Consider the following 11229-nt stretch of genomic DNA (forward strand, 5'->3'; position numbering starts at 1 on the left):
TTTTAAATTACCAGGCCCTACTTGAGGGGATAAAAGTGAACTCGACTATCTGCAAACCTTCAAATAGAATTCGATAATTAAACCATAACGTATTAATAGTACCACTTTATACTTCCAAACCAATTAACAACTCATTAACCTCAAGCTAAAATAATAAAACATCCATGAAAGAAATCGACAACCCGACCTCCTCTGCGATGACGTAACAGCACGTACATCACGACCTCATCGCACAACCTCACCGACGGTACAGAGACACACAGCCAAGGGCAACGCTGATGCACATCACTGCCCTCCAAATTCAATAAGGTAATGCTTTTAATTTCTTATACCTTGCACACCTACCCTTCCTCTAAGTCCTTTCCTTTTAAACAAAATACGGTACATACCACCAAAAATAAAATAGTTCAATAGACCGATCCAGTCTGTCAATCAAAACTGGCGCATGCGTCAATATTGGCCAATCAGCAGGCCGGGCGCGCTGTGTGGATTTGTCAGACTTATTTCCGGGGTCAAACGATGCATCCGAAGCGATGTGCTTCGAATTATGCTATTTACACTCGCTATATTTATTACATATTGCTGCGATTGGATGTGTACCTTAACAAAACCATTACGGTCAAGACAACAAAAATGGAGGCGGATCAAGAAACGCGGTAGGCCTAACGATCAGTTAAATGTCTGCGCCATCGTTCAGGAAACCTACGTCTGCCTGCTGATGAGAATTTGCACGAATTTCCACACTTTTGCACATGTGCAAAATCATTACCAATCGATGACAACAAATAGCAGTTTAAGACTTTGCAAGTGTTATAAACACGGACAATTCTTGTAACTACAAAATTGTTTTTGCTTAACGTATTTAGTCACTACTAGGCATTGAGTTGGTACGCCATAAAGCTCAAATGAGACCGGCCAGAAAGCCGTGACACAATGTAAACAAATCTTCATTTCGGTTAGGGTCAACCGAAATAGCAAAACTTGTTACATGAAAGAACAATGTGGCGGATATTGTCCCCTTCGATCTAAGATATTCTTCAATTTGTCACACATTTTAGGATTTTTTAAGTTTCATAAGCACAATCTGAAGGCCTACAGTATCTTGTTAACAGAGCAAAATATTCGATGAGTAATATTTTGTATTCAAACGGAAATATTGTCAGTGTCAGCTGTTGCCTATCATGCCTATCAAGTATCAAAATTAGTCCATATGAGTGCTTATAAAACCATGCTTTAAATATTTTCTATAAAGAGTTGCATGGGACTTTGAACTGAATTACCTTCCTCCAGGTTGATTGAATACGAAAACTATGTGAGAAAAATAGTGACTTTATGGAGTATTGGACGGAGTGAAATAAAGTGTATATCTTAATTACGAGAACATTATTTGAAGTTTTGTTACCACATAAATTATTCACATATAATGGTACATTTTAGGAGTAATATTACAACTGTAATTTTGATTAATTCACTGGAAATGATAGCAAGGTATGTTTTAAGAATCTTGCTTTTTTAGTAAACGTGGAAGGGTAATAAAATTAATAATAATCTAATCAATAATAAATAATTATTTAATTGATTGACATATCAGATTTTTTAGATTTTAAGGCAGAACTAGGCAAACAAACACCATACATATCATGGCAGGACAATCACTTGGTATTAACTTAGTTTCTTGGATTCTGCTTTTAGATGGTTTTTTAAATACTACATTTACTAATGAGATACTTCTGAAAGTAATTGCTAGTATAACTAGTTATTTCAACATCCAGAAAATTTGAAAAAGCAAAAGCTACGTTTTGGTCAAACCCTGGTCAGGCATTATCCAGTTCTGGAACAGAATAACTTACAAAACTCCCAGGTGACTTTTCATGTAACGGAATGAAGATTGAAACATATAGGTTGGTTGAGTTGGGCTTTACGTCACATCGGCATTATTCCAGCCATATAGTGACGAGAACAAGTTTGCATTAGTAAACATTGGAAGTACATACTCGGAATGAGTTTTATTTCAAAGACATTTATTGATTACATTGTCATTCAAAAGCAGAAAAAGTCATAGCATCAAATTTAAAGGCAGGCGGTTTGTTACATTTCATAGTTACAATTTATGGTTGTTACATTTCACAGTTACAGGTAGTTCAGTATCAGATGGGCGCTCACGCGTGAGAACAGATCTTTTAGGTTTGTTGCATCATAATGTGAGTCCCTTGCAGGCGATAAGTCCACGCATTCAAGTAGAATATGCTTAACGGTGAACGCCTCATCGAAAGAGACACACATGGGGGTCCATCCCCATCCGTTTTCAGCAGATAGTCATGTGTAAATCGACTGTGGCCAATACGACATCGTCATCGCGTCTTGACTGACAACCCAAGTAGGTATAACCGATTGTTGGCTTCAATTCATGGAGTTTGTTACTTCCTACTTGAGTGTCCAACCTTTTTTGCATCAGGTCCCGAGTATAGCTTTTGATAGTGGGTTTGAAGTCACTGTATGGGATTAGCAGTGGAGATAGGGGCTTTTCGAGAGCTGCTTTTGCTGCAGCATCGGCCTTAGTGTTACCTGCTATGCCGACGTGACCCGGCAACCAGCAGAGGATGATGTCATATTGGCTAGTAGAAAGGTCGTTGTACAGTTCTAATATGTCCAGGATGATTGGGTGACTTGAAGTCACATTTAGAAGTGCTTGAAGGCAGGATAATGAATCTGTAAATACGATGAAGTTTTTGGACTGATTTTGCTGTTGAATGTAGGTCAAAGCTGAGAAGATAGCTTTCGCTTCAGCGGTGAAAATAGAACTGTTGTCGGGGATCCTAGAGGAGACAGTCTTGGCTCCAATGACTGTAGCGCTGGCAACTTGGCCATCGTCCTTGGATCCGTCTGTGAAAATGGATCTGTGAGTGTTATACTTCGAACGTAACTGGTTGTATTCCTGTTGGAATACCAAGGGATTTGTTTCAGACTTTTTGAATTTGGTGAGGGTAAGATCGACCTGTGGTTTCACCATTTACCATGGTGGTGAGGACAGAAGTCGGTATGGTGCAATGATGTTGAGATCGATTTTAGCTGCAGATATGTGTGGCTCCACCGTAGACAATGGAGCCATAATCTAGTTTACTGCAACTAGTGATCTGTACAAGTGAAGGAGGGTGGTCTGATCCCCTTCCCACTCTGTATTTGAAACTACTTGTAGCAAGTCTAGAGCCTTCAAGCACTTTGTTTTCAAATATTTTATGTGTGGTAAGAATGTCAGGTGGTGGTCGAATATGAGTCCAAGGAATTTGGCCTCTTCTACTACCTTGATGGGAGTACCATCTAAAGTTAGGTCTGGATCCTTGTGTGGTTTGTATTTACGACAAAAGTGAATACAATTTGTTTTGGATTTTGAAAACTTAAAACCATTTTCATTGGCCCATTTTTGGATTTTGTTAAGGCAGAGTTGTAGCTGCCTTTCTCTTGCGTGCATGTTCTTACCACGACATGAAATATTGAAGTCATCCATGAAAAGGTTGAGTTGAGTTGAGTTGAGCTTTACGTCACATCGGCATTTTTCCAGCCATATAGTGACGAGAACAAGTTTGCATTAGTAAATATTGTAAGTACATACTCGGAATGAGTTTTATTTCAAAGACATTTATTGATTACATTGTCATTCAAAAGCAGAAAAAGTCATAGCATCAAATTTAAAGGCAGGCGGTTTGTTACATTTCATAGATACAATTTATGGTTGTTACATTTCACAGTTACAATTTATGATACAGATCAACTTCCCTCAGGTAGTTCAGTATCAGATGGCGCCACGCTGCGAGAACAGATCTTTTAGGTTTGTTGCATCATAATGTGAGTCCTTGCAGGCGATAAGTCCACGCGATTCAAGCAGAATATGCTTGACGGTGAACACCTCATCGCAAGAGACACACATGGGGGGTCCATCCCCATCCGTTTTCAGCAGATAGTCATGTGTAAATCGACTGTGGCCAATACGACATCGTCGTAAAATTACCTCATCGCATCTTGACTGACAACCCAAGTACGTATAACCGATTGTTGGCTTCAATTCATGGAGTTTGTTTCTTCCTACTTGAGTGTCCCACCTTTTTTGCATCAGGTCCCGAGTATAGCTTTTGATAGTGGGTTTGAAGTCACTGTATGGGATTAGCAGTGGAGATAGGGGCTTATCGAGAGCTGCTTTTGCTGCAGCATCGGCCTTAGTGTTACCTGCTATGCCAACATGACCCGGCAACCAGCAGAGGATGATGTCACATTGGCTAGTAGAAAGGTCGTTATACAGTTCCAATATGTCCAGGATGATTGGGTGACTTGAAGTCACATTTAGAAGTGCTTGAAGGCAGGATAATGAATCTGTAAATACGATGAAGTTTTTGGACTGATTTTGCTGTTGAATGTAGGTCAAAGCTGAGAAGATAGCTTTGGCTTCAGCGGTGAAGATGGAACTGTTGTTGGGGATCCTAGAGGAGACAGTCTTGGCTCCAATGACTGTAGCGCTGGCAACTTGGCCATCGTCCTTGGATCCGTCTGTGAAAATGGATCTGTGAGTGTTATACTTCGAACGTAACTGGTTGTATTCCTGTTGGAATACCAAGGGATTTGTTTCCGACTTTTTGAGTTTGGTGAGGGTGAGATCGACCTGTGGTTTCACCATTTACCATGGTGGTGAGGATAGAAGTCGGTATGGTGCAATGATGTCGAGATCAATTTTAGCTGCAGTTATGTGTGGTTTGATCCTGATTCCAAGTGGTGGAACCAGGCTTGCCAGTTTAGGAAATACGTTTTCATAGAGCGGGTTGTAAACACAATTGTATGCTGGATTGGACTCATTTGAACGTAATTTAGTGATATACTGCAGTGAGAGTTTAATGCGGCGTTGTTCAAGGGAAGGTTCATTGGCCTCTGCATATACACTGCCCATCAACGCAACTGTTCAGATCGCTAGTGAGGCTGTTAATTTTGATGCTAAAAAGTGTGACAGACAGGATGCTGCCTTGGGGGACGCCCTGATCTTGGTGGAAATAGTCAGACAGTGTGAAACCCACCCGAACTTGAAATTGTCTGTTATTTAAAAACCGAGATATGAATTGAGGTAATCCACCCCTCAATCCAAACTCGTGTAAATCTTTTAGGATACCATGTTTCCATGTTGTATCATATGCTTTTTCTAAGTCGAAAAAGATAGATACTGCATGTTGTTTGTTGACAATGGAGTTTTTGATGAATGTTTCCAGACGCACCAGATGGTCAATGGTACTTCGGTTTTTTCGGAAACCACATTGGAGGTCACTGAGGAGGTTATTGGTCTCCAGGTACCAGATTAATCGAATGTTGACCATGCGCTCCATGGTTTTGCAAACACAGCTAGTTAGTGATATAGGACGGTAGTTTGAGGGATCAGTATGATCGCGACCGGGTTTTGGTATAGGGATAATAATGGCATTGTGCCATGAAGGGGGAAAGTGTCCGGATGTCCAGATGTCATCAAATATATTTAGGAATGTTTCCAAGCCTATGTCAGGGAGGTGTTTCAGAAGCTGATAATGGATTTCATCAGCTCCTGCCGCAGTATCGTGAGCTTGTCCTAGGGCAGTATGTAATTCGTGGAGGGAAAACGTTTCGTTGTAATCCTCCCCATTATCAGAGTTAAAATTGACTGGTTTCTTTTCTTGTTGGGTTTGATATTTCTGGAACTGAGGGTTATAATTTGATGAGGAGGAGTGGTTTGCCAAAGTTTCGCCGAGTTTGTTTGCAATTTCAGATTTATTTGTTAGAAGGGAGTCACTATCTTTCAGGTGGTGAACATTATTTCCTCCATGAGCGGCGTTTAGTTTGTTTGAAGGTACGTTTTGCCCTGGCATTTGTCATTTTAACAGCATTCAGGTTGTGCACTGTAGGATGTTGTCGGAAATATTTTTCCGCCTTCTTCCTATTTTTCCTAGCTTGTTTGCAGTTTGTATCAAACCATGGTTTGCGTATGTGCGGGTTTGCAGAGGACTTAGGAATACTTTTGTCTCCGACGGCGTTTAGGACGTCTGAAAATAGTTCCATGGGGTCAGGAACATTCCTGAAGTTGTCCGGCTTAAGTTTTTCTGAACATAGGGTTTGGAATAAGGGCCAATTGGCTTTAGTAAAATTCCATCTTGTTGATGGTGGTTCATCCGTGGGGTTGATAGGAGTAAGAATTGTTGGGAAGTGGTCGCTTCCACAAAGGTCGTCATGGACCGACCATTCGAACTCATTTAAAAGATTAGAATCTGTAAGTGATAGATCGAGAGCAGAGTATGTTCCAGTGGCAGGATGGAGGTAGGTGTTTGATCCATCGTTGAAGATGCATACATCTTTATTTGAGAGAAACTCTTCAAGTATCTTTCCCTTACTATTTGTATCATTACTCCCCCATAGGGGGTTATGGCCGTTGAAGTCGCCCATGATTATGCAGGGCTTCGGGAGTTGATCATATAAGTTCTGAAGATCTGATAGGCGAACCTTTTTAGGTAGGTTTCTTGGAGACAAAACGCAGATGGTTTGAAGTCTTGAATCAATAACTGTAATTCATTATAATTATTCTTAAGTCCTCTGCAATTCCATTGGATCATGTTTTGTGGAGTCATGGTGCTTCCACTGGTGACATGTCACGTGAACGTGAGAAAGCGTTTCATGAACTCTTATTGGTGTCAGGCGGAGTTGGAGTTACTTTCATATCCAGAGGGCCAAAGGAGTTATGGACCTCGATGGGGACCTCTGAAGGAGAGGTGGCCTTTGGTTTTGTGTTTGGCAGTTCAAGTTGTTTTAGTCTCTCTAGCCTCTTTCTTTCCCCTTTTCTGCGCGCAGTTTCTGTTTCTGGTTTTGGCATTTGTTCTGGTGTTTGTGATTCAGAAGTTTTGACTTTTGGCGTTTGAGATGGAGTGACTGAGATAGGCTGAATTGTGTTGAGTTCAGTTGGCTGAGAAGACGTGACCCATGTCAGGTCTGTCTGACATGAAATGGTTGCAGTAGTGGTGGTAGGACGGGAGACAACAGCAGAGTAGGTGATGGTTGAAGGGGCTGCTTCTAGACTTGCAACCCTCTTCTTTGCTTCGTGAAAGGAGATATTTTCTTTGTGTTTAATCTTCAGTATCTCGGATTCGCGTTTCCATACTGGGCAGAACTTGGAAGAGGCCATATGGTTACCATCGCAGTTTGTGCACTTCACTTCCTTAGTGCAGTCGTTGACCTCATGCTTGTCACCACAGCGGTAACAGACAGCAGAGGAACGACAGGACTTGGATCCATGTCCAAACTTTTGGCAGTTGTAGCACCGGAGTGGATTGGGGACATACACCTCCACACCAATGCTACAGTAACCAGCTCTAATCGAGTCAGGAATGTTTGCTGGCATGAACGTGAAGAGATAGGTGTTCGTTGGTTGAACAACACCATCCTTTTTTAAGGTAAATAGTTTGATGGCTGTGACAGATTGCTGAGAGAGTTCCTTGACAATTTGTTCTTCAGTCATGTCAGACAGGCATCGAGCTCTGTCCCGTACAATGCCTCTACACGAATTAAGGATTTTGTGTGCTGAGACAGCGACCTTGATATTTACAAATTCTTGTATTTTGAGAAGATTTAAAGATTGGTGTTTCCGGGTACATTCTATCAGGAGAGAGCCAGATCGGAGCTTTGTGACATTGGCAACCTCTCCGCAGATACCAGCGATACCTTTGGAGATTGCAGAAGGGTTCAATTGCAAAGGTTGCTTGTCACAAGCCTCAATAATCAGGAAGCGTGGCCAGTAGTCAGGTCGGGGGGGCGTACTCTCGTCAGACGAGGAATTGTCGGTATCCATGTGTCTTCGTTTTGAACCGGGGTATTGGGAAGCCATGTCGTGGGTAATGTGGTTCGGCATCCCCTCTCCCCACCCACCTTGGAGTGTCAACAAGGACGATCTTATATTGCAGCGGATCTCCAAACTGCAAAGACCAGGGATAAGGGGATGGTATACTCCAGCGAATTTGACATGAAATGCTGTAACTGCCTACCAGATTAAAGGTCAGGATGGTTCTGTCCATGACAATCAATTGGAGACGTACAGAAATCGGACAGAAATGCTTTGCCTTCTGTGCATGGGTCTGCGAGGCTAAATTGTTTCGTAGAGTATTTGTTAACATTTTGAACATGGTCAAAAGTGTTATGTAATACCACGTTTTGTATAGACATTCATTGCACAGGGCAAGGCGTGACCAGCCAATTGGTAGAATCGGGCCTATTCTACCACCCGTCTAGGCAAAGTGAGGGTCGAAGTGGTGTGTTGGATTAGTGAACACTATTGCCGGTTCCGTCATCCTCAACCACCAGACTCTCTTCCTCTGCCGACACAGGGATGCAACCCACGGCAAACGGGTTGCCCAATTTGGTCGCCTCTTACGACCAGCAATGGGGTGCTGTGGACCTATTCGACCCCGGATCCACACGGGGGCAAGAGCCATTGGCGTTACCCAGCACCCACCACGAGGAGGTTGCTCTTCAAGGGGTGCCTTGAAACATATATTTAACCCATATTGGATGTAATTCTTTAAACATAGGATATATTCTTTGCACCATATTTACACTAGTAGTTAGCAGTTAAAGATCTCTTATGAAAAAACAATAGATCTACGTTTGTATTTTGTGTAACATTCTTTTTCAATGCCAGTTAATTGTTCGGATAACTGTGGATTCTCTGTTCCAAAATTTTGCATCACATGTTTCCTATTTCTGGAAGATGGGTCAGCTAGTGTACAGGTGCAGACTGTATCTTGGATTTTCTTTGTGTTCTGGTGCTGAGACATACCTGTACATATACGCTGGCAGTTCATGAAGTCCAGTATTGTTGAAGTTTGTATGTAAATTAGGATTCCACAACAAAGTACATATACCTTGTTTGAGTGGCATTTTAGAAGTTGAGACGTACAATATATAACAAGTTTTATGGATAACAACTTCTTTATTTTCGTGAGTGCGACGTTTCGATACAGATTCTTGTACCGTTGTCAAGCAAGAGTGATACATAAAGTGTAGGAGCTGCATATATATACTGTATATAACAATGAAACAACATAATAGACAAAGGAAACAACATAATTGCCATGATTGGCTAAGCAGCAAGCTGATGATGCCAGTGAGTACATAAAGGATAGTGAATGGAAGCCAGAGATGTAGTTACAATGAGATGTTTATACAATGGATGCGATGTTTATACAATAGACTGGGCTTGGTGGAGGAGTGGATCATAAGCAGATGGAATGAAGTATCCTTGGTCACGGTTGATGGTAGGCTTGTGGCGTTTGATGTGAATGGCTTCTGTGAGCTTGCGTTTAGTGAAGTCCGTGCTAATATATGTGACTGAGGTGAATTGCCAGATAGATTAATTGATTCGAAAGAAGTTACGCTTCCTACAGTCTAAGCAGCTAGTTGAGACACTTTTTCATCGGACATGTAACTCATTTTCACTCGCCAGTTGTAATCTGCCAGCTAAAATATATTAAAAATCACATACGTATAACTTGCCTCTTTAAATAACATTCACAAACGACGGATACCAAAGTATCACAAATAGAAATCATCAACAACGTTTGCAATCACGTAACGTTTCGCCGGCGGTGACGCCATTGTGATTTGCCAGTGGTTGTCCCCCCTAACGTCAAAAACGAAGTGGGCTAGGCTTATTGGATTGGATTGGTCTATTGCACAAATCAGACTCAATAACCCAACACTCAACCGTAGATAATGGCTGCATCACTATAAATATGTAATTTTCTGAATAAAATTGATATTTTATACTTATCCTGACTCATGCTTAAATGCTTAATTGCTTGTCTTCTTCTTCTTGCGAACATAGTGGAACACTTGTATCTCCTAATTGAAGCTCCCTTCAATGAGTAAAATCACTAATCACTACTCACCATGAGTTGCCTCACTTGCCGGAAATTGGCGGGAAACGGCGCCACCGTCTCCCACATGCTTCACTCATTCCTGATTTTGAGCCCGAATTTGCAGGAAAATCCAAAGTGTCATGTGGGGAGGATGGGAGGGCTTACCTCATGAGTCGGGATAAGTATAAAATATCAATTTTATTCAGAAAATTACATATTTTTCCTTATCCTGACTCATGCTTAATTGCTTGTAGAATCTGACGGAAAAGGAGGTGGGAAACAAATACTTTGGATTTCGATTAGTGAATTTTACGTAAAATAACCCCCCTATGGGAACTTCATAATGGCACTGTAATTTGGAGAATTTCTGCTGCTTATACTACGTAAGTTCTTTCAGCTGCCTTTAAATGGGGGACCACAAACATAAAACTTTATAAAAGTGGATTTAATGGAGAAGCGACCCAACTGTACAAGTAAATCACAAATACTTGGTTTTTAGATTAACAAATCTTGAGATGTACATATAGACTAAAGCAAAACTCCGTAGATTTGAAGGCTTGATAAGTCATGATATAATAGAGCAAAACATCGTCTCATCTTCTGTTGGGAACTGTCAACTGCTGTGCAACAACCAGAGGGCCGAAATGGTGAATGCCTTAAGACGTCCTCGGTGGCAATGTCTCTTAGGTAGTGGTTAGCAAACACCATGTACAAATTCCAGAAACAGCTCTCCATGATCATTTTCAGCTAGCAATTTTCGTGTAGAGCGAGCGTTGATGCCAGTGCTCTAATTTCGTGAGGATGAGATGCTCTTAGAGGATCGAGTCCTGCAGCCTTGTAGGCTCATAGTATGACAGTTCTAATCCAGATAGATATCGTAGTGCGTGAGGCTTCTGTCTGTGTCGCTGTTGATATCGGGACGAAAAGTCGTTTGAACTTGCGTCGTCGCATTCAAGTATACTTTGAGTGCTCTCACTGGGCATAATGATAAGTCAAGCGTATCATGAGGTCCAAGTATGGAGGAAAGTGCTGGGACGTGGAATTGTCTGTCTGGTTGACCTGGCAGTTCATTCTTGGCGATAAAATCCCATCGCAGTCCCAAATGCACTGTGTTTTGATTTTCGTCGTCACAACGCATTCTCTCGTAATCTAGAGCATGAATCTCCGACATCCTGGCTGCTGTTGCTAGCGATAGCAAGAACAGTGTTTTCTGAGTCAAGAATTCACAGGATGTTGTTTCCAGTGGTTCGTAAACGTCACTTGTGAGATGTTTGAGAACAATATTGAGGTCCCATGCTGGAGCGTGAAATCTCTGTTTCTGATC

This window comes from Haliotis rubra, unplaced genomic scaffold (assembly GCF_003918875.1).
Source record: "Haliotis rubra isolate DU_JTF1 unplaced genomic scaffold, ASM391887v1 Scf755, whole genome shotgun sequence".
Classification (NCBI taxonomy): Eukaryota; Metazoa; Mollusca; class Gastropoda; order Lepetellida; family Haliotidae; genus Haliotis; species Haliotis rubra.